This window comes from Citrus clementina, unplaced genomic scaffold (genome assembly GCF_000493195.1).
Source record: "Citrus clementina cultivar Clemenules unplaced genomic scaffold, Citrus_clementina_v1.0 scaffold_3, whole genome shotgun sequence".
Taxonomy (NCBI): Eukaryota; Viridiplantae; Streptophyta; class Magnoliopsida; order Sapindales; family Rutaceae; genus Citrus; species Citrus x clementina.
In genome coordinates, this window is record NW_006262339.1 from 28,817,504 (window position 1) to 28,840,665 (window position 23,162).

General features: G+C 35.4%; 1 non-coding gene and 1 pseudogene across 1 annotated transcript; both read left to right on the forward strand.

Moving 5' to 3' along the window:
- Positions 1-816: 816 nt before the first annotated feature.
- Positions 817-23,162, forward strand: part of LOC112099825 — a 149,745-nt pseudogene continuing 127,399 nt past the window's right edge.
- On the forward strand, positions 11,010-11,116 carry LOC112100619. Its single transcript, XR_002906986.1, has one exon. It is a non-coding gene; the product is annotated as a small nucleolar RNA R71 (small nucleolar RNA).

Sequence of the window (23,162 nt, forward strand, 5' to 3'; positions counted from 1 at the left end):
AGAGAGGACGAGCAATTTTTCGAAACATGGGAGCGATTCAATGGGCTACTCTTGAAGTGTCCACATCATGGGTACGAGAAATGGCACCAATGTCAATACGTTTTGAAGGGATTACTACCGAATGTGCAAGAATGGCTAATGGCAACGAGTGGAGAAGAGCTAATGTCAAAAAGTGCATTAGAGATTTGGGAATTCTTCCAGCGACAAGCAGATAATTCCTAACAACGGAGTCGATCACTCAGGACTACTAGAAGAATTAAAGGAGTGAATGAGGTTCAAATTGGCGAGTCAACTTCGGGAATCAAAGAAGTTAAGGAGATGGTTGAAGGTCTTGCTCGACAAATAGCATCGTTATCGACTGCAAAATCAACAGAACCACATGACCATGACTCATATCCAGACCAAGCCAATGCCATAGGTATAATGAGAAAGCCATCAAATTACAACCCATACTCCAATACATATAACCCTGGATGGAGAGACCACCCCAATTTTTCATGGTCTCAAGGATTCCAACAGAATGGACCAACAGCTCCAGCTCCACCAATGCAACAAATTCCTCAAGCCTCTCAGCCCCCATTTAGACCATTCAATCAGAATCAGAACTACTCTCAACCCAGACCATGGGAGGATGCATTCCAGAATCTCAAAAATGTTACTCACTCCATGATTGAGCAACAGAACCGTACCATTGATGGACTACGAAATGAGTTGAGAGCAGGCTTCAACTCACAAGCTCAATCAGTTTTAAGCCTCGAGAAGATGGTGGGACAACTTGCTTCTTCAATTCAGACCTTGGCAATGACTGTTGAAAAAGGAAAATTTCCAAGTCAACCAGTGCCTAATCCTAAAGGAGTACATGAAGCAAGTACCAGTTCACCACAGCAGCATGGAGAGGTCAAAGCAGTCATGACTTTGCGAAAAGGAAAAGAAGTCGACAATAAAGTGGAGATGCCGGTGACAAAAGAAAATCAAATTGTACCTGTGAATGTTGATGACTCATCACCGGAGGAGAAAAAAGAAACTAACCCACAAGAATACGTTCCCAAAGCTCTATTTCCTCAAAGGTTAGCTAAAGGAAAGAAAGGAAAATCCACAGGTGAGATTCTTGAAATCTTCAAACAGGTAAGTGTTAACATTCCTTTGCTAGATGCTATTAAACAAGTTCCATCTTATGCCAAGTTTCTTAAAGACCTTTGTACTAAAAAGAGAAATATGCATGTTCAAAAGAAAGCATTTTTAACAGAAAACGTTAGTTTTATACTCCAACATAAAATTCCTTTAAAATGCCAAGACCCAGGCTCCCCCACTATCTCATGTAGTATAGGGAACCACACAATTGAGAATGCTTTGTTGGATTTAGGAGCTAGTGTAAATCTTTTGCCTTACTCTGTATTCGTGAAACTTGGACTTGGAGAATTACACCCAACTCCAGTGGTGTTACAGCTTGCAGATCGGTCCACAAAAATACCTCGTGGTATTGTGGAGGACGTGCTTATCCAGGTAGACAAGTTTTATTTTCCTGTTGATTTCATTGTAATCGACACTCAACCAATACAGGACTCGAGGAAGCACATCCCCATTATTCTAGGCCGACCTTTCTTGGCAACTGCGGATGCTCACATTCAATGCAGGACTGGAAATATGTAGTTGTCCTTCGGCAACATGACTATGGAGCTAAACATTTTCAACATTGCCAAACAACCTCACAGTGCAGATGATGGAATTGTTGATGTGGATTTAATTGAAGCATTAGTTGATGACACTTTTCTTTCAAACCTTAGTGATGATCCTTTACAAACATGTTTAACTCACTTTGGTTTGGATTTTAATATTGACAAATCGGTCGAAGAGTTCAATGCCCTACTTGACTCCGCACCATCCATGGACACTAATAAATGGAAGTCAAGAGTTGAACAACTAGCACCATCAGAGAAGAAACTCATCCCATCATCAGAATCACTACCAAAACTCGAGCTCAAACCATTGCCCAACACTTTGGAATATGCGTTTTTAGGAGAAGAAAGCACTCTATCGGTAATCATCTCATCATCCCTAAACGATGAACAAAAAGGTAAGTTATTGGATATTTTAAAAGAGCACAAAGGAGCATTAGGATGGACCATAGCAGACATAAAAGGTATAAATCCAGTAGACTGCATGCATTACATTCACCTTGATGAAAATGCTAAATCTACTAGGGAAATGCAACGTCGGTTAAATCTTAATATGAAAGAAGTTGTTAGAACAGAAGTCCTTAAGCTATTAGATGCAGGTATCATTTACCCCATTTCTGATAGTTCATGGGTTAGTCCTGTGTAAGTTGTCCCCAAAAAGTCAGGAGTCACTGTAGTTACCAATGCCGATAATGAATTGATACCCACTAGAGTGACTACAGGATGGCGTGTATGCATTGATTATAGGAAGTTGAATTCTGTCACACGTAAAGACCATTTTCCTTTACCATTTATTGATCAAATGCTTGATAGATTAGCAGGTCATGAATTTTATTGCTTTCTAGATGGCTACTCAGGATACAATCAGATCCCCATAACACCAAAAGATCAGGAGAAAACTACTTTCACTTGCCCTTTTGGTACATTTGCATATAGGAGAATGCCATTTGGATTATGCAATGCACCTGCTACATTTCAACGATGCATGTTGAGCATTTTTTCTGATATGGTTGAACGATTCCTTGAAGTCTCTATGGATGACTTTTCTGTCTTTGGTGACTCGTTTGATCAATGTTTACATCATCTAACACTAGTTCTGCAGAGATGTATCAAGAAGAACTTGATCTTAAATTGGGAGAAATGCCATTTTATGGTAAAACAAGGTATTGTTCTCGGTCACATCATTTCGAGCAAAGGTATTGAGGTTGACAAAGCCATCATTTCTAATCTTCCTCCACCTAAAACAGTCAGAGAAGTAAGATCTTTCCTTGGGCATGCTGGTTTTTATAGACGTTTCATTAAAGATTTTAGCAAAGTTTCTAGACCCTTATGCAATTTACTTCCTAAGGATGTACCTTTTATCTTTAATGATTCATGTCTTGTGGCTTTTGAAAAATTAAAGCAGTTGTTGACATCATCACCCATTATTCAGGCCCCGAACTGGAGCTTACCATTTGAACTCATGTGTGATGCATCTGATTATGCAGTAGGAGCAGTATTAGGACAAAGAGTTGATCGAATTCCCCATGTTATTTATTATGCTAGTATGACATTGAATGATGCACAGTTGAACTATTCAACTACTGAAAAAGAAATGCTAGCAGTAGTGTTTGCATTGGAGAAATTTCGTTCTTATCTCATTGGTTGTAAAATAATCGTGTTCACAGATCATGCTGCTCTTAAATATCTTCTCACAAAGAAAGATGCAAAAGCTAGACTAATTCGTTGGGTGTTACTTTTGCAGGAATTTGACTTGGAGTTCAAAGATAAGAAAGGGACAGAAAATGTTGTGGCAGACCACCTCTCTCGTCTCCATTTTGACACAATTACAGAATCATTACCATTGAATGAGTCATTTCCAGATGAACAATTAATGAATATGGACGTATTACCTTGGTATGCTGATATAGTTAATTATCTTATTACAGGTAAACTTCCAGAGCATTGGACCAACCAAGACAAGGCTAAATTCTTTGCAGAAATAAAGAATTTCTTTTGGGATGACCCGTATTTGTTCAAGTATTGTGCAGACCAAATTGTTAGACGATGCATCCCAGAAAGTGAAATTCAGAATATCCTTTCATTCTGCCATGAACAAGCTTGTGGAGGCCATTTCAGCGCTAAGAAAACAGCGACTAAAGTTTTACAATGTGGTTTCTATTGGCCAACTATATTTCGAGATGCTTACACTTTCTGTTCTTCATGTGATAGGTCTCAACGAATGGGGAGCATTACACGAAGGAACATGATGCCACTAAATCCAATTTTAGTGGTTGAGATTTTTGACGTATGGGGTATCGACTTCATGGGACCCTTTCCCCCGTCTTTTGGCCATCAATACATATTGGTTGCTGTTGACTACGTATCCAAATGGGTAGAAGCAATTCCATGCAAAACTAATGATCACAAGGTGGTGATAGTATTTTTGAAAAGCAACATTGTTTCACGCTTTGGATTCCCTCGAGCGATAATCAGTGATGGTGGTGCCCACTTTTGTAACAAAGCATTCAAGGCTCTTTTGACAAAGTATTCAATCACACACAAAGTGGCGACTTCGTATCATCCGCAAACCAGTGGCCAAGTTGAGATCTCCAATCGAGAAATAAAGCACATATTAGAAAAGACGGTGAGGCCAGACAGAAAAGATTGGCCATTAAGACTTGATGATGCCTTATGGGCATATAGAACGGCTTTCAAGACCCCGATTGGGATGTCACCCTACAGGCTAGTGTATGGAAAAGCTTGCCACCTACCTGTGGAACTCGAGCATCGTGCATATTGGGCCATCAAGAAATTCAATTTTGACATGCAGCAAGCCAGCTCAGAAAGAAAATTACAGCTGGCAGAACTTGAAGAAATTCGCAATGACGCGTACGAAAATGCCAAGATTTACAAGCAACGAATGAAAGTCTTCCATGACAAGCAAATTATGAGAAAATCTTTCACTCCAGGTCAGAAAGTGCTTTTATTCAATTCTCGCTTGCACCTATTCCCAGGTAAGTTACGCTCTCGTTGGTCTGGCCCATTTATTGTTCATACTGTTTTTCCATATAGGGCAATTGAAATTAAGGACCCAAAGAACGGTGTCACGTTTAAAGTTAATGGTCAAAGATTAAAGCCATATCTAGAATACCAATCATATGGAGAAGACACCGAAATAAATTTGAGTGACCCACCAGATTTGAATTGATTTTTCTTTTCGTTGATTTGATTTTTCTTTCTTTCTTTATATTATTCTTTTGCTAATTGAAATTATTTTTGCATAAGTATGTTTGTTTAACTAGTAAGTTTTCTTTTATCATTTTTAATCATGAGTACATTACTTAGACCGTTCCTCCTGAACATTCTTAAACCACTTCAACGTGTCAAAACTCATCTCAAAAGGCAGATTCAATTTTGTAAAACACATCGCATTTGGCTCTACAATCACCAGAGTTAGTAGCCTATGTTGAGGGTTTAGAAAGCCAACTCAGAGACATTAAGAGAAGTGTTTACGACATCCAGTTGGAGCTTGAGGTAAATTCAATAAGAGGACGGCTTTAATTTTCTTTGTGTGTTTTAATTTGTTTTTATGTTTGTGTGCTTTAGTTTGTTACCCCGGTGAAGTGGCGGATAACGGTACTCTGTGACAATCAAGTCGGTTACTTCAGTTTCCCATAATAATTGATATTCTGAGGCGAAAGTATGGACAGAAACGAGATTCTAGCGAAGCTTCACAATTGATTCCCTTCACTTCCTCAGAATGCCCTCCTTACGATCTATAAAGCTCGGTCCGAACGCATGCGATTACTCATGAGGAATAACATATCTGCTGACATCCGTTGGTTAACCGAGGCTAAAGTACGATCGGCAGGTGAGTTACCTCCAAAATTTATTGCATACATGCCTGGTTGTGGTAAAGGAAATTATGCAAGAAAACGACGAGCTCGAAGAATTTCTGTTGCTTGTCATAAGTGTGCCAGAATGAGTTGCAATAAAAACCCATGTTCTTTAGGAATGGTGTCTGATAACAGGGAAGATAAGATTCAATTCATTAGGGATGGCTTGAATAAGGAGTCATTGGATGATATCCTTTTGTCTCTTGAAACGCATCCCAGTGGATATGTGCAAGGAGCGATTCTCCAGTTATGACCATTATTCTAGAAAGAGCATGCACGATATAGTCTCGGGAATCTGACTATAAACGACCCTGTTTGCCAGTTTATAAGAAAACTGGATAGGAAGCCTATCCTCGACCCATAGAGGGCGTTCAAGCCGTTTCTGGACGTAAAACCAGAGGAAGATGTGAGCCACAGTCGCAACTACCTGTAAATATCCTTTCACTTTACTGTTATTTTATTTCACTATTGTTTTATTGTGTGTATTATTGTCCTTAATAATTTTATTACTGTTTATTTTTTTCTTATTACTGTTTACTTTTTCCTTTTTACTGTTTCCTTTTTGACTCGCGAGCCACGTGCTTTACGCATTATTTGACACTGACATGTTACCTCATACACAACTGTGACCCACTGTCACCAAGACTCTTAAATGTGATTTTTTTTTTCAAGCACTCACAAATTGTTTTTCGAGAAGTATCACAATGGCAGCTACTCCAAATAGACAATTCAAGAACATTTGTGTGCTTTCTGGATTTACCTATGGCAAACATAAAGAGTTCGTTGAGGCAGCCATCGATCTTGGTCGAAGTATAGCAGAGAGAAAATTACACTTGGTGTATGGAGGAGGTAACCGAGGGTTATCAAAAATGGTCTCTGAAGCAGCTTTTGTCAGAGGAAGTCAAGTGTTAGGCATCATCCCAAGAGTCTTAAAACCGTTGGGCAGTTCGTCTGACTCATCAACTGGAGAAGAGTTAGTTGTCTCAGGTATGCAAGAAAGAATAACTGAAATGCTTAATCATGCTGATGCTTTTATTTTCCTTCCAGAAGATCTTGCAACACTAGAGGCACTTATCACACTAGCATCTTGGGCCCATCTCCACATCCACCAGAAACCCATCGGTTTGTTAAATGTCAATAACTTTTATGATGGCTTTATCGCATTTCTTAACCATGCAATAAAAAACTATTTCATTCCCGCTAATGTGAAAAAACTCTTTATTTGTGCTCACACTGCTAATGAGCTACTTGATCTGTTACAAGCTTATAGACCGGAGCCAGACCCCTGGACCTTTGTGTTGGAGCGTCCAAATAATGATGGTAACAGTAGCAGCAGTAAGAAGTACAAATTAGATTTAACTCTCCACCTGTAAATATTTTCTTCTGTGTTGCACCACCCAGGTGATGTCTTCTAAACTTTACTTCTTTCCTTTCAAACATTGAGGACAATGTTTCATTCTGGTTGGGGGGAGGGAATAGTCGACAATTGTGGAATCTTGGTTAGGTTTTTACTGATTTTTTGTTGTAGAAACTAACTGTTGCTAACTTTTTGTGTTGAAGATGGCTGAATATGGAGTATAGTTACTCTAGAAACGCATCTTCATTGTTTGAAAAAAAAACAAAAAAAAAATTTCAAAAAAAAAATTCAAAAAAAAATTCAAAAAAAAAAAATTAGACATTTTCTTTTTCTTTATTAAGTTTTGATGTTTATTTTTCTTCTTTTTAATTTCTCCTCTATGAATATACATTTTCCAACTTTTGAGTCGAAGATTGCTGAATATGGAGTGTAGTGCCTCTAGAAACGCATCTTCTTAGTAAAAAAAAAAATCATTTTCTTTTTCTATCATTTTAAGTGTACTTTTTCTAATTTGTTTTTTTTTTTGCATCATTTTCACATTTCTGCATGCATATTTTTCTTTTATGTTTAGAATAGGTTGGGGGGTAGAATGTTGTTTAAAAAAAAATGTGTGGTTTGTTTTAACATTGGATGACATGATTAATTTCAAATTTTAGTATTTGTATTATCTTTGGTCTTAAGTGATGTTACATTATGTTTGCTACTCTACATGTTGATGTTGGAGACAAATATGAGTTGCTTGAAGGAATGAACATGTCATAATAAGTACCAAGTGAGTTTTTGAGCCTATCATTTTTCTTGGAGAGTAACCCTTTTGCCCATTCTTTATACAGCTTAACAGTTTATTATTGTATACACGATCTCTATATTTCTTTTGAGTTAACCCTTAAAAAAAATTGTAAAACTAAAAAAAAAGAGAAAAAAAAGAAACAAAATGTGTGTTGCTACATTTGGAGGCCCATCTAACTAGTAGATATGGATGATTATTTAGAGCCCTAAAAGACGATAGAAAGGCCATCTTTGATCCGTTTGAACCTTTCTAGCCATCCCTTTTATTAAATATCCATAGTTAACCCTTTTGAGCCTTTAAAAATATATATATATATATTTTCTTTGTCAACTTATCATCTTGACCCACTCTGATTTGGAGTATTACCCGATGCCTTATAAGTTCCATCACCTATTTATGTTTGAGAAAATGTAAATAATTATTTTGTTCAGTGAAGTTATGCCAAATAAAAGCAAAAAAAAAAAAAACAAAACAAAAGTTGTTGTTTCAAAAGAATAAAAATAACAACAATAGGTGAAATCCACCTCGCATCTTCTTAAAAAAAAAAAATCTCTGCATTTTTCTCAAACATACACTTTGTTTTCCTTATTTCCCTTCTTTGTTAACCATGTCCCTAGCTTACGTTACGTCCTAATAAAAGTCCTTCTTGATTTTAGGAAACTATAGTCCGAAGTAGAAGCTAGTTATATGGGCTAAAAAGATGTAGTGATGCATAATTAAAAAAAAGATAAACAAAGTGGGTTGACTAACATTTTATTTGACTTGAGATCGTATTATTTCTAAGCTGAGGACATATTTATTTCATCTTGGTGAGAGCATGTGATATCACTTCTTTATTATTTTCTCTCTCAATTACCATTCATTGGAATGACTATTTTTATTGGGTTTAATTTATTTGTGAGAGTGTCACTACTTCCAGTGAGATTTTGGGGTTTGACATGTCATTCTTGAAAGTAGCTATAACAAAGTCTACTAGGCTAATTCATGTGGATGGTTGATATGGGTGTGATATTTCTTTAGACTGGAGATAATGCTTATACTTTTATTTGATTGCTATCATTCATCTGATTGAATAAATAAGAGTGTTTCAAAAAAAAAATCATTTTGAATTTGAATTTTGTTTTCGCTTTATTTGCTAGGGACTAGCAATAAGCTGGTTAGGGGGTGTGTTGAGTGTTAGAAAATGCATATTTATAAAGGAGAAAACCATCATTTTACATTTTAAGTCTTACTAACAACCCTTACTTTTATGTTTTTAACATTCTTGTGATTTAATTACGTGTGTTTTATTTTAATTAAGTAATTTATGTATTTTAGGGGCATTATAGTCATTTCACAATAAAGGAGAGATCAGACGGCAAAACGGACATCACTTCTGAACTCAGGACGGTCAAAAACCTTAGGAGGAGCATAAAAGGAAAAATGGCACTATTCACATGTACGGTACTATTCACGTGTACGGTACTGTATACGTTACTGTTCACGACACTGTTCACATAGACGGATGATGACGTGGCATTGACCGATGATGTGGCATTGACTGATGAGGTGTCACGATCCTGTTGGACTAAAATTCTTATGTACTGTTGATGGTGACGTGGCAGTATATCAGTGGACGAAAAATCTCGCGTACGGTGCATGCACTTGGGTTAATGTGTGTTGGTGGACACAGTTGATTCAAAGGCTACTATGAATGGGGTTGGTCATCGTCGTGAGGAGGGAACTCCAGCACTAGTAAAGCACCACCACCAACCACCGGTGGAGCCATGATCAACTGCTCAAGGGTGGGTCAACAGGGGGCAAGTGGTGGTCAAAATTTTATTGATCTAGTAAAAGCATACATTTTCAGTTTTTAATATGTTTTTACACATTTACCCTTCTATACTGATGTTATACGTATTTTCATATTAACGGCAGGGGAGGTATATGTAATTACACGAATACATTCCATCTAAGTGTTAATACACCAAACCTCAGGGGAGGTCCCTAAAAATTACCCAAGTGTCTTGCCACTGTATTTAGTTCCTATGGAACAAGGAATTGTGAAACTTCCTGGATCCTTCAACTTCTGAGGCATTTTACTCTGAAGCATATGGCTGCATTCTTGTGTTAGACCAACTATTTCAAATTCTCCAAGCCTCATTTTCCTTACCAATATACATTTTCAAAACTTTACATAATTTGGCATTTATTCTAATGCTTCCACAAAAGGAATGTTGATATGTAGTTGTTTCAATACTTCCAAGAATTTACTAAACTACTTGTCTTGCTTTCACTTCTGAAATCTTTGTGGGAAGGGTGGTGGATGTGTAAATTGTTATACTGCAGCAGACTGTACAGATTGCTTTTCTCTTGCTCTATTATAGTTTGTTATTGTTAGTGCTGTAGCTTCTTCCTCAACAAGCACTGAATCATGTTTTTCTGCAGTTGCTATAGCTTGGCAACTCTCACCAGTGTGCTGGAAAATGGGTTATTGTGTCTCTTTTTTAATTTGAGTTTCCCCTTGGGTTGAATTAGGTTCAACTCTTCTTTTTGGTACTTTAACAAGAATATGAAGATCTTTTCCAGACCTTAAGTTAATCCCCTTACAATGCTCGTTTCCTTCTCTCTTTGGATCCTCTGTATTGTTTAGTAAATTGTCCTAAGGTATGTTGCTCAATGTTGTAGCAAGCTGTCCAATCTTATTCTCCAAGTTTCTTAAAAATACAGGTTGGCTTTAGACCACTACTTCAATCTTCACAATATACTCCTTAATCAGAGTTTCAAGGGAACTAAATTGATCATTACTGGTGTTTCTTTACCCTTAAAATTGTTGGTGAAAACCAGGTGGCTGAGTAGGTCTTTTCTGTCCACTGGATGCTGTGGCATGCTGATTCTGATTGCTCCATGAAAAATTTGGGTGATGTCTCCATCCAAGGTTATAGGTGTTTGAAAATGGATTGCTTTGATTTTGTTTATTAAAATTGCCCACATAATTGACTGAAGCTGAATTCCTAGGACAATTATCATATAGATGTCCCTCTCTATAATAAACACAAGAGACTTCAGCAACTTAGTTAACTGTTGCTGGAACAGTGGCCGTTGCTTTTACCATATTTGTCAATGAGGTTACTTGGGCTGATAATGTTGTCAGTGCATCCACATTGTGTACTCCTGCTGCTCCTCTCACTGTGGCTTGTCTAGTTGATGGTCATTGATAGTTATCCTTTCCAAAATTTCGTAAGCCTCATTATATGAGTTAGACAATAAAGCCCCTAGTGCTTGAGTTCAACCCATTGTAGAAAGTTTCCAATTGTATGCAATAAGGAATACCATGATAAGGGCATCTCCTGAGTAACTCCTTGAATCTTTCTCATGCATCATACAAGCTTTCATCTTCAAGTTAATGGAAAGATGTGATCTCATTCTTCAACTTTGCATTCTTTGTTGGTAGGAAATATTTCATCAAAATTTTGTCAGCCAAATCATTCCATGTGGTGATGGAGTCTGGTGGCAAAGAACTCCATTGTACCAACTAAAATTGATTTCACAAAACACAATAACCACCAATCCCCGGCAATGGTTCAAAAAATTTGTTGTCGATTTTCTAATGCTATTAGTGTCAATGTGAAAATGTACACAACAAGTAATATAACGATAAGTATTCAAGATCGTCTCCACAAGGATTATTATTATAGGAATTGCTACAATAATTTTATCAGTGCCATTCTTATTATAAATTAGAATTAAAAAAAATTATTCAACTAATAAACTAAGGCAGATCTTATTGGGCTACTCGGCAAGGTGTTGCTTTAGGTCGTGTGGAATAGTTGCGGGAGTGATCTTGCATGATGTGTGGAGCTATAACAGTGCTGAGCATGGGCCAATCTATGGGCTCATGGAACTAGCGAACCTATTCTAGAATTTTGAGGAAGAGTACTCTGGTTAGTACTCTAAATTACCTTATTATATTTTGCACAAACAGAGGCATGTTAGTGAAATAATATCTAAGCAACCCAAGAGGGGGTGAATTGGGTTTCTAAAAATTATGCAATTCTTAAACAAAACTTAATGCAAATCTTAAACGAATTTAAAGCAATAATAAATAAATCAACCAAAATATAAAAAGATAAGGGAAGAGAGATTAAAACACAGAGAGTTTTACGTGGTTCGGCCAACCTTGCCTACATCCATGCCTCCAAGCTCACCGAGCTTGGGCATTCCACTAGTCAAGCCTTCAAGGCTTCAAGAATACTTATAATAGACTTCTTAGGTGTCAATCAACCTTCACATCTAGAGATTATCCCCAATCTTTTAACCCAAGTGTATCCCAACATTTACAATCACTCAAAATAAAGATTACAAATTTATTTTTCTTTCATACAATTTTTTAAGATTACAAATCAACGCTAATGTGTGAATAAATGAACAAGAATGAATTTGAAGCTCAATAAATGTTGTATTCTCGATTATAAGCTCAATGATAACGTTGTGATAAGCTCTTGTTTGAATTTGATTGAGCTTATTTATAGTTGGAGTTGAAAAATAGCCATTGTTGACTTTTTCCCGAAATTGGATCGCCGTTAACCGTTTTGACTGGTCCAAGTGACCATTGAGCTGAATTTCAAATAAACGGTTGATCATTTGACACTATCGGTTTGCCGTTAATTTCCATAAACCTGTAAAACAAATTTCTGCTATCCGTTCTTGCTAAACAGTTGAAGGTCAGCATGGAATGACATTATGGAAATTATCGGTTGGCCGTTTGAAGTTAACGGGTCACCGTTTACTTCCAGAATCACAGTTTTAACCAAATTTCGCAGGGAATTATTTTTCAGTTAAAGTGAACGATTATCCATATTTCATGAACACATTTAGAAAGATTATACGACTTTTGAGAAATTGTTATTAATGAAAACTCCAACATTTTAATAAAAAACATTTAAAGTTTGTTATCATCAAAATCAATATAATGAACATCTACATGTTAACAGTTAGGCCTTGATTATTTTTTAAATCTTATAAGATATAGAGTATTAATAGTAACTCAATTTTCATAAAACATGGAAAGATCAGTCGCCAAATTTCTAGATGCCATAGATAATCTAGACTTTAGTAAGGAATATCAAGTTATTTATACAATGAAAATTGTTAAAACTCGATTAATTGCAAGGAAACACTTGTAGAGAGATATGGAGAGAATAAACTTTGAAGATAACAATGAAATACATGACACATTTAAGGAAGAAAATATAATAGTATTAATAGAATCTATTTTAACCGGTCTTAAGATAATTCAAGATTGATGCAAAATAAATAACAGGACTCTAAACCGTCCATAATCAGTCTATTGATTAATAATAACAATAATAGTGATGTGAAATTTTTTATTCAGAATGCTCAATTTAGATTATAATATCTATGTGAAAGCATTGATGACACGTACCTTGGTTGGGAAAATAGATTGGACACATGGATATATATGTTGGAAGAAAAAATCTAGTTTATGTCTCAAGAGAGACAATAACTTATAAATGCCGGTGCTATAGTATATTCAGATTTTATAAATCTTTATAAATTTAATAATCATTTAGATCTTCATAATATTATAATAAAACTTTAAAAACTTTAAAAAAATATGTAGAAGAGATGGAAGAAGAAATCATCCAGTTATTCAAAATCAATTAAACAAAAATAGAAGGTAAAATCCATGAATTATATAAATTATACAATTTCATAGAAATTTTGCATATATTGCAAAAAGGTCCTTGTGGCACTAATTATGGGACTAGTGTAGCATAAATACTAATATTGCTTTTTATTTTGTAAATTAATTGTTGCGTCATAATTTTTTTACATACAAATTTTATGTTTTAAAATATGAATTTTGTTTTTGTATTTAGGGTTAATTTTACAATTTCATACTTTGTTCAATTATATGTACAGGTCCTTAACGTGTTGGTTGATGTTGAATATTCAAAGATCCACAAGCTATCAATGACAACCAATCAAATTAAACTAATCAGTAAATACATAATGACTGGGTTGTTTCCTATGCTTGTTAATGATGTAGGATGTTATTTTAGGAATTTAGAATTTTAATTTTTTAGGTCTTCTGATATTTTCTTTTTTAATTAAAGTCAGTGTCTTAGTTTTTTTTTTATTTCTGTTATAATTATAATTTACTTTCACTTTTTAAGTTAACTTAGGAAAATATATTTACTGTATTATAAATAAAGAAATCTTGTTATTACTTTATAACTTCAACTTTAGTTATTCAATTAAAAACCACTCTTTTATAATGTCCTTTTGTATTATCTATTAAAAACCCTCTTTTATAATGTTCTTTTGTATTATCTATTAAAAACCCCTCTTTTAAAGTTGTTTGATTAGAGCATCATCTAGCCTTGCTTAACGCAATATTAAAAATTCCTTTGAGTTTAATCACACGTCGATTAGAGCATAACTTAATCGCATTGACTTGGTTCAGTACTTGAACGATATCTAGTGTTTTGCTTCTGCTACACCCAAGGAGAAAATTAATTTCACCGTGAGATAAGAGCATTAAAAGGAATTCATAAGAAATTTAAATTAAAGCTATGTTAAATATATCGCTAGCTACTTGTTTTTGGAGGAATTAAAACAATTAATTAGCTGCGAAGTGAAAATGAATAAATAAATGAAATGAGGTTCAAAATAAGTCTCGCCGCCTGGATCCAAGGCCAAAACATTCATGATAAGTTAGGTAATTAAGTACATGTTTTCAAGCTCTTCATGAAGAATAACGTTATTGAAATAAATCACAAAGACCCCTGCGCAAATTATTACATTGATTAAAAAACAAAAAGCCATATCTTTAACAGGATCGTGACTCTCGGACTGTTAATTACTTTATTCCCTGCTTGGCCAACAGCTGGCCACTAAACAAAATCATATAAATTTTAAATTTAGTCAAATTGGTCCCACTTGAGACATCCTTTTCATACATAAAATTGTTTAACGTCAAGGTTAAATATGAGAAGTTTGGTAGAGAAGGTAAAAAGGAAGTCTATATAAGGAGGGGAACGAGCTTTGTTTATAGCACAAGTGAAACTCCACTTTATTGAACGATGGGGTCTCAAATGGGCTGCCTCTTTGCCACTCTTTTGGTAGTATCAGTCTCTCTTAGCTACTTGCCGTTAGAAGCCTCCGCAAACAAATACTACTACACATCTCCTCCCCCTCCCAAGTACAAGTCTCCACCACCCCCGCCACCGATTCACAATTCTCCACCACCACCCCCTGTTTACCTGCCCCCGCCACCTCCTCCACCAGTCTACGTGCCTGCTCCGGCACCAACTCCAATTTCCTATTCCCCGCCACCTCCTGTCCCCAAGTCCCCACCACCACCTCACCCTTACGTCTATGCATCTCCCCCTCCTCCTTACTACTACTAGAAAGCGGCCATGAATAGCTCATGCTTTTATGGTAATCTCATTTATTTTTAAAACTGTACATGTAAAGACTAGTAGTTCAGAATTACATTAAGCATTTCAATTTTGAGCACCGTATTCTGTTTAATTGCGTTCCTATTGATTAAGTGACAAATAAAAGAGATTGATTAATTTGTTCTTGTAGGAGAGGCGAATGGTATCCGAATAAAGAAAGCAAGGGTTTGATGGAAGGCTTACTTGGAGCAAGATAGCGATCAATCGAGTTGCTGCGTTTTATTCTCTTTTATCTTTGTTTTTTAAGAAAAATAAACTGCCACGCGTAGAAACAGAAAATTAAGTTCTTGTCATTTTCATGCATATGGATTGTTGATGTGCGTGTCAATCAAATCTCCGGTGTGTCATTTGTAATTTTCAACCTTTATGCATGCAAATGCGAGACCTCTTACGTCTAATAAAATTAATATACTTCCCAAGATGGTCTTATCTTGCGTTGACTTTTTACGTTCCTTTGGTGATGATTTTGACGTTTGAAATTGATGACTATTGTTTTTGTAAACTCTGACATGGATTTTTCGTGCAACTACAGAGCACATTAACGAGAGACTTATCCATGAGGGTCCATGCAGATCAGTGCTAATTAACCAATAATTAATATAACTTAAAAAATATAGAGTTAACAATTTTTATGGGTCAGGCTCAATTGCAGATGTTCGTACAAAATTTCTTGCTAATGTATACTTGAGTATGATAATAAGTTTTAATCATTATTAATAATTCACTTGATAATATTAAACAAATTTCCATATCAATTAAGTTACAAAACTTCTGTGACAAATTTCCACGTACTGGAACCATGCAAAAGGGCTTTATTCAAACAAAGCTGCATAGCCGTTGGCAATTAAAATTATTTATCAATTAAGTTAAGTAGTAAGAATTGGATTGTGGATTCCATTAATTATTTCAAGGAAAATTTTATAGATAATGCCGTAATGAAATTTACGGCATCAATACCATGATAAATATAAATATTGTAAATTACAAATAGAATTAGTAAATGTAAAGTAAAACCAGTAAATTCATAAAAGATTATTAATTATTTAAAAATTTAACATTGTTTCTACATAATTTTAGTGAAAATATTTTATTCATTTACAAAAAACTTTTCTTTAATTAAACAAAAAAAATTCATTAATTAAGCAAAAAAATTATACTGAAAAAAAAGTGGAATAAGTTTTTTTATCAGTGGTGTGGACTTTGTTGTAATAGAGAGATTACACAGTTGCTGCAGTAAGGAAGAAATCAATGTTGTAACATTTGAAGAACTTGATGATGAAGATCGTGGAGCGGCTAACATAGCACGGTCAGGGGATAAGCAACCCTTCAGAATTGACAAGCAAATCCAGCAAAGGGAACTCACTTCAGACCAACAAGAATTCAAGGTTAACGGGCCAAAAATAAAGCACTACATGGGAACTAAGGTGAATAGCCTACAGAAGCATCTATTCTTGAAGGATCCAGGTTGAGCGAACAAGAAAGGTAAGACTAAAAGACCTAAAATCAAGAGCTAATTGGGAGGCAACCCAATAAGAGAAGTTGTTTTAAGTCTTTAAAGCATTAACTTTAATTTTTAAATTTTTCTTTTTGTTATTTTAAGTGTGCATCTAATTTTTTATGTCTTTGTGTTAAATTGCAGCAAGTAAAATAAAAAAAAATGTAAAAAAAAGAAGAAATATCAGGAGGGAATTGATGCAGCATCACTTACAGTATGACATATAACAGAAGATTCTCAAACAACAGAGGCATTTCTTGCTTTTGCAGCAGCAAATAGATTGATCAAATTTTATGATAAGGAGCGTTTGAGAAGTGGATCAAAGAAGAAGTTACCATTTATAGCCTGTGCTGCAGCAGTGCTTCCAGCAACATGCAAGTACTCTTACCCACTAGTTTATTTTACTTCTTTCTACAAAATTTTTCTTTCATTTAGTTTTAATTTTTTTATTCATTATGCATGTCCTTTTATTTAGTGTATGCATGTCTAGTTTATGTGGCTTTGTTTTGTGTGCTTGTGAGGACACAACACCACTCAAGTTTTGGGGGGTTGTGTTTCTGAGTGCATGTGTTTATGTTTGTGTTGTGTGTTGTGTGAAGCTCTGTTATCTAATATTTGTGTATGGATTTGAAAACCTAATAAAGATAAATTGAGTGTTATTCAATATTTATAAGAACGCCAAGTAGAGATAGTTATAAATGGAGGTTAAAATTATGTCCCGACACTTAGACTTTGATTGAGTTTTATGAGAATACTGTAGCAGAGCCAGGAAAACCAAAAAAAGAGTAGAAAATATCTCAAGTTTGGGGGGAAAATTTTGTTGGACTGTGCCTGTTATGAAATAAATTATGCTCCAATGGTTTAAGTTGCTGAGTAACTAGGGTTGAGTATGCACCCCAAATGCAAACTTGAGTTCAAAGGCAACAAGAGCTATGAGCAGTACTGCAGCAATTATATATAAAAAAAAAAGAAAATAATGGTGATGAAGGAATAAAAAATAAAGGGATCCGCTGCCTAAGATACTGAGTAACCTGGTCTATTCATGAGCCCCATGTTCAGCCTTGAGTCAAAGGTGTTCAAAGGTAAGACCTAGATATAACATCTTAGATGTGTTGCTGCAGCAACTCTGACATATATGTGTAATAAATCAGACTTTTTACAATTCTCTCATGAGATATTTAAAGTTTCTTCTCTTAATTTGCTTCTTGAAGATCCTTCTAAACTTTGTAGCAATCATTTCAATGCCTTCATCTTCAAAGTGTCTTTCATCATCATCACTTTCAACCATAAAAGATTTAAAAGCAAAGCTTTTCTTCTTTTTATTTTCATCAATTCTTTCATTAGTTATATCCTCTTCATATGAAATAAGTGAACCAATAAGATCATCAAGAGATAAAGTATTAAGATTTTTTTTCTTCTTTTATGGCCGTTCTCTTTGGTCTCCACTCTTTCGGCAATGATCTAATAATTTTCTTCACTTTTTTACTATTAGTATATATCTTACCTAGTGCTTCAAGAGAATTCACAATATCGATGAATCTAGTGTACATATCATGAACACTCTCATATTGATTTTTTCCCTTATATACAACTTCAAGTTTCCTCCAAATTTCATAAGCACTTTCACAATTAGAAACTCTATGAAATTTTTTCTTATCTAAAGCACAAAATAATTCATTCATTGCCTTGGAGTTTAACGATATCTTTTTTTTTTCTAATTCACTTCAATGACTTGACGGTTTTGGAATATCATCTCCTACTTCATTTTTAGTCATATGCGTGAATGGACCATCACAAACAACTTCCCAAATTTCATAATCTAAAGCTTGTAAATAAAGTTTCATCCTAATTTTTCAATATGGGTAGTCATTACCATCAAAGAACGATGGTCTAGTTGTGGACTGTCTTTCCCTAAAGGTTGAGTCATTTTAGGTTGCTTTGAGTTTTGCTCATATCTATTACAAGCTACCGTGACAACATCATTGGTTACTATCTGCTGACTCATAATCATCTACTCTAACATCTTATACACATTAACATTATTTGCGGGATTAAGGTCATTCTCATGTGATCCTATATCAGCTCCATCTTCATATTGTCCAATATTTGGTATGGTAACATTAGTATTTGGCATTACACGCTCATTCGCTTCTTCAAAATCCAACCACTCAGATTAATCATCTAGATGTATAAAAAATTACTCCTCAAGTGATAGGCAACTTTATTAATCCCTATGGTATCGGCTTTATTTGCTTGTTTACTTGTATTGGTGCCAGTCTTTAGTTTAGTGTTGTCAGCATATGTGCTGAAACAGAGCTATAGCGTGGGCTTACTGGAAGCAACTAGATGCACACACAGCAGATACTTCCTCATGCTGAGCTGGCAGAATTCTAGTAGCTTCAATTAGTTATTCCAGCTGCTATATAAACTGTAGTGAACATTCATTTCGTGTGTGTAACAATAATAAAATATCCAGATTCTTCTTCAAACTTTCCTCTCGTTTTCTTGTTATTTTCTTACTTAACAAACACATTCTTTTACATTTTCTCACATGGTATCAGAGCCAATGGCTAACGCAAATCAAAACACACAATCCTATAACTTCATTACACCTATCAAACTTGATCAAAACAACTTTCTGGTTTGGAGGAATCAAGTTTTAGCTTCAATCAAAGGGAATGGGCTGGAAGGCTTTATAACTGGAGCAAATCAATGTCCGGATCAGTATTGCAATCAAATCAATGAAGCATCAAGCTCTGCAAATGCTGGATCCAATTCCAGAACTGAGAATCTTGCATTTGCCACCTGGATCAGAACAGATCAATTGCTCCTCAGCTGGATGTTTTCATCGATTCAGGAGAATTTGCTGACATCTGTTATCCACTGTGTTTCCTCTAAAGAACTGTGGGATTCACTTACTTGAATGTTTGTTTCTCAGACTCAGGCAAGAATAATGCCACTCAAAATGCAACTTCAGACTGCAAAAAAAGGTTCTATGCTGATGACTGCATATTTTTCTAAAATGAAACGTTTAGCTGATAGTCTTGCTATTGTTGGAAAGCCTGTTGAACATAATGATCTGATAACCTACATTTTGACTGGTCTGGATTCACAAGATTATGAATCACTAGTTACTACATTGCTTGCAAAAGGAGAAAATATGAGTCTGGATGAATTATATGCTGTATTGTTAAGTCATGAAATGAGGCTTGATCAGAAGAAAGGAAAATTAAGTGATGATGTTATGCATAATCTTACTACTAATGTTGCACAAAAGAATCAGGGATTTTATAAAGGTAATTTTGGTTATCAGAGAGGCATAGGAGGTTTAGGTGGTAATACACAAAATAATTTTGGAAATGGAAGTAATGGAGGAAATAATATGCCATTTAAGCCAAATATAGTTGTCAGATCTGCTTTATTCCAGGTCATGGTGCAACCAAGTGCAAAAACAGGTATAATTCTGCTTTTGTTCCTCAAAGAGGTCCTGGAAGAGGAAATTTTAGACCTGTGTTTAATCAATATGGCAGAGGATTTAATCAAAATAATGCTGGTCAAAGGCCTTTTAATAATTTTGGAAAAGGTGGTAATGGTGCGTTCTCTGGTAATTGTGCCTTCTCGAAAGGATTTGGCTATCAAGGTTATCAAGGTCATACTGTTTATCCAGAGCCAATACAATCAGATCATGTTGCTGGAATACCTTTTGGTTCATTTCACTCAGGTCCTAGCAATCCTGCTGCTTTCAACTGCTATAATGGAGTGAATAATGATCAGAAATTTAATCAGAACCAAAACTCTGTTGCTCCATTCATCTCTTCACCTGAAGTAATTGAAGATCCCTCGTGGTACATAGATAGTGGAGCATCTAGCCACATCACAAATGATTCAGGTAAACTTCTTGACTTGCAGCCTTATTTTGGATCAGAAGAATTACTTGTAGGAAATGAAAATGGCTTGAAAATCAAACATATAGGATCTGTATTGCTTGCTACATACTCACATGAACCCTTGTTTCTTAACCATGTTTTACATGTGCCTCACATAACTAAAAATCTGCTAAGTGTGTCTCAGCTCTTGACTGATAACCATGTTCTTGTTGAATTTGTTGATAATCTCTGCCTCATTAAGGCCAGGAACTCAAGAATTCTTTTGCTTAGAGGTATTGCTAAGGAAGGTTTGTATCAGATTCAAGATGTTATCTCCTCAAACTTTGAAGTCTCTAAGTCAACTCTCTCAGCTTACTACTCTCAAATTCCTACTCATAAGCATTTGTCTATATTTGCTACTCTTTCTACTTCTGATGAGTCAAGTTTCAGTTCAAGTCAATCAAAAATTTTAGCTTCTTCAAGTAATGTAGTCTGGAAGCCTACTGCTATGTCAGTGTCTAATCATTCAGCAGATGTAAATTTGCTTCAGCAAAGACTAGGACATCCAGCCATACATATTCTCAAAACTGTAATGAAGCATTGTAATACATTTGCTGATCTTAATAAAACTTCAAATTTGCTTTTTTGTACTGCCTGTCAACTTGGTAAAAACCATCTTCAATATTTTGGTTCTGTAAAAACCAAAACCACAGCACCATTGCAACTCATATATGCAGACCTCTGGGGACCCTCTCATATAACATCTACTCAAGGTTACAATTATTACTTATCCATACTAGATGACTTTAGCAGATTTACTTGGTTATTTCCCTTAAAAGCCAAGTCTGATGCATTACAAGTTTTTACAATGTTCAAAACTTTTATTGAACAACACCTTGACAGGAAAATCAAAATTGTTCAAACTGATTGGGGGGGCGAATTCAGATCTTTTTCTTCCTTATTAGCTGCTTCTGGGATTCAGTTTAGGCACCCTTGTCCTCATATCCATCATCAAAATGGAAGGATAGAGAGGAAATATAGACACATTGTAGATGTTGGTTTGACTTTGCTAGCTCAATCCAAATTACCCTTGCATTTTTGGTGGAACGCATTCCACACAGCTGTGTTTCTTATAAACAGATTACCTACACCTGTTCTAAACAATGTATCACCTTTCTTCAAACTTTTTCAGCAGCATCCAGATTACTCAATTTTAAGAGTTTTTGGATGTGCATGTTATCCCTATCTTAGACCCTATAATAGACATAAACTTGAGTTCAGGTCTAGCAGATGCATATTCATAGGTTACAGCCCACATTATAAAGGCTATCAGTGTCTTCATTCATCTGGGAGAGTGTATGTTTCAAACCATGTAATTTTTGATGAAAAATCATTTCCATATCAGTCAGGTGTTGATTTTTCTTTAGCCACAAATTCAAGTCTGTCAAATTCTGATACAACATCCTCATCTTCCTCAATACAAGTCTTTCCAGTACATTTTTCAGCAACTGAATTCCAAGAACCTCTACCTCAAGGTTCTCATCAAATTTCATCTCCTTCATCCATTAATGTTTCACCTATATCTTCTTCAAGTAATCAAGTCCCTGTCACAACAGAACCTAATACATCCTCTTCATCTCAACCTCCTCATCAATTACCAGCATCACAGCCCTCTGGTCATCCTATGATCACTAGGTCTAAAGCTGGTATTTTCAAACCAAAAACATATCTTACTACTCTTCTATCAAAACCCTCTTAACCAACCTCTGTAGCACAAGCTTTAACATATCCTAAATGGTTTGAAGCCATGAAAGAAGAATTTAATGCTCTTCAAGCAAATCAAACCTGGATTCTTGTTAAACCTACAATACCTGTCAAAGTAGTTGGTAATAAGTGGGTATTTAGAATCAAGTATAACTCAGATGGATCAGTATCTAAATACAAAGCAAGACTTGTTGCTAAAGGGTTTCATCAGACATATGGTGTTGACTATAGTGAAACTTTCAGCCCAGTTGTTAAGTCATCTACAGTAAGAATTGTGCTTAGTCTGGCAGTGATGAATGGATGGTTAATAAGACAGGTTGATGTCAATAATGCCTTCTTAAATGGCATCCTTGCTGAAGATGTATATATGGAACAACCAGAAGGATTTGTTGACCCTTCTAAGCCTCATCACATTTGCAAACTTAAAAAGGCTCTCTATGGATTAAAACAAGCTCCAAGGGCTTGGTTTGATAGATTCAAATTTGCCATGATTACACAGTGGAACTTTGTTAATTGTAAATCAGATTCATCTTTATTTTACAAGTGGGATAAAGGTCACATTTTGCTGGTTCTGGTGTATGTAGATGACATAATCATCACAGGTTCTAATTCACTTAGTGTGCTGCAAGTAATTTCTGATATGCAGGCCACCTTTGCTCTTAAAGATTTAGGAGAGCTTAGTTACTTTCTTGGTGTTGAAGTAACAAAAACCAAAGAAGGTATTCATCTTTCACAAAGCAAATATATTGCTGATTTGCTGGCAAAACAAGGTATGGATAGCTGCAGTCCAGTACCTACACTAATGGCTACTTCTCATCAGCTCACAAACACTCGGGCCCTGAAATTGACATTCCTATCAGTATAGAAGTG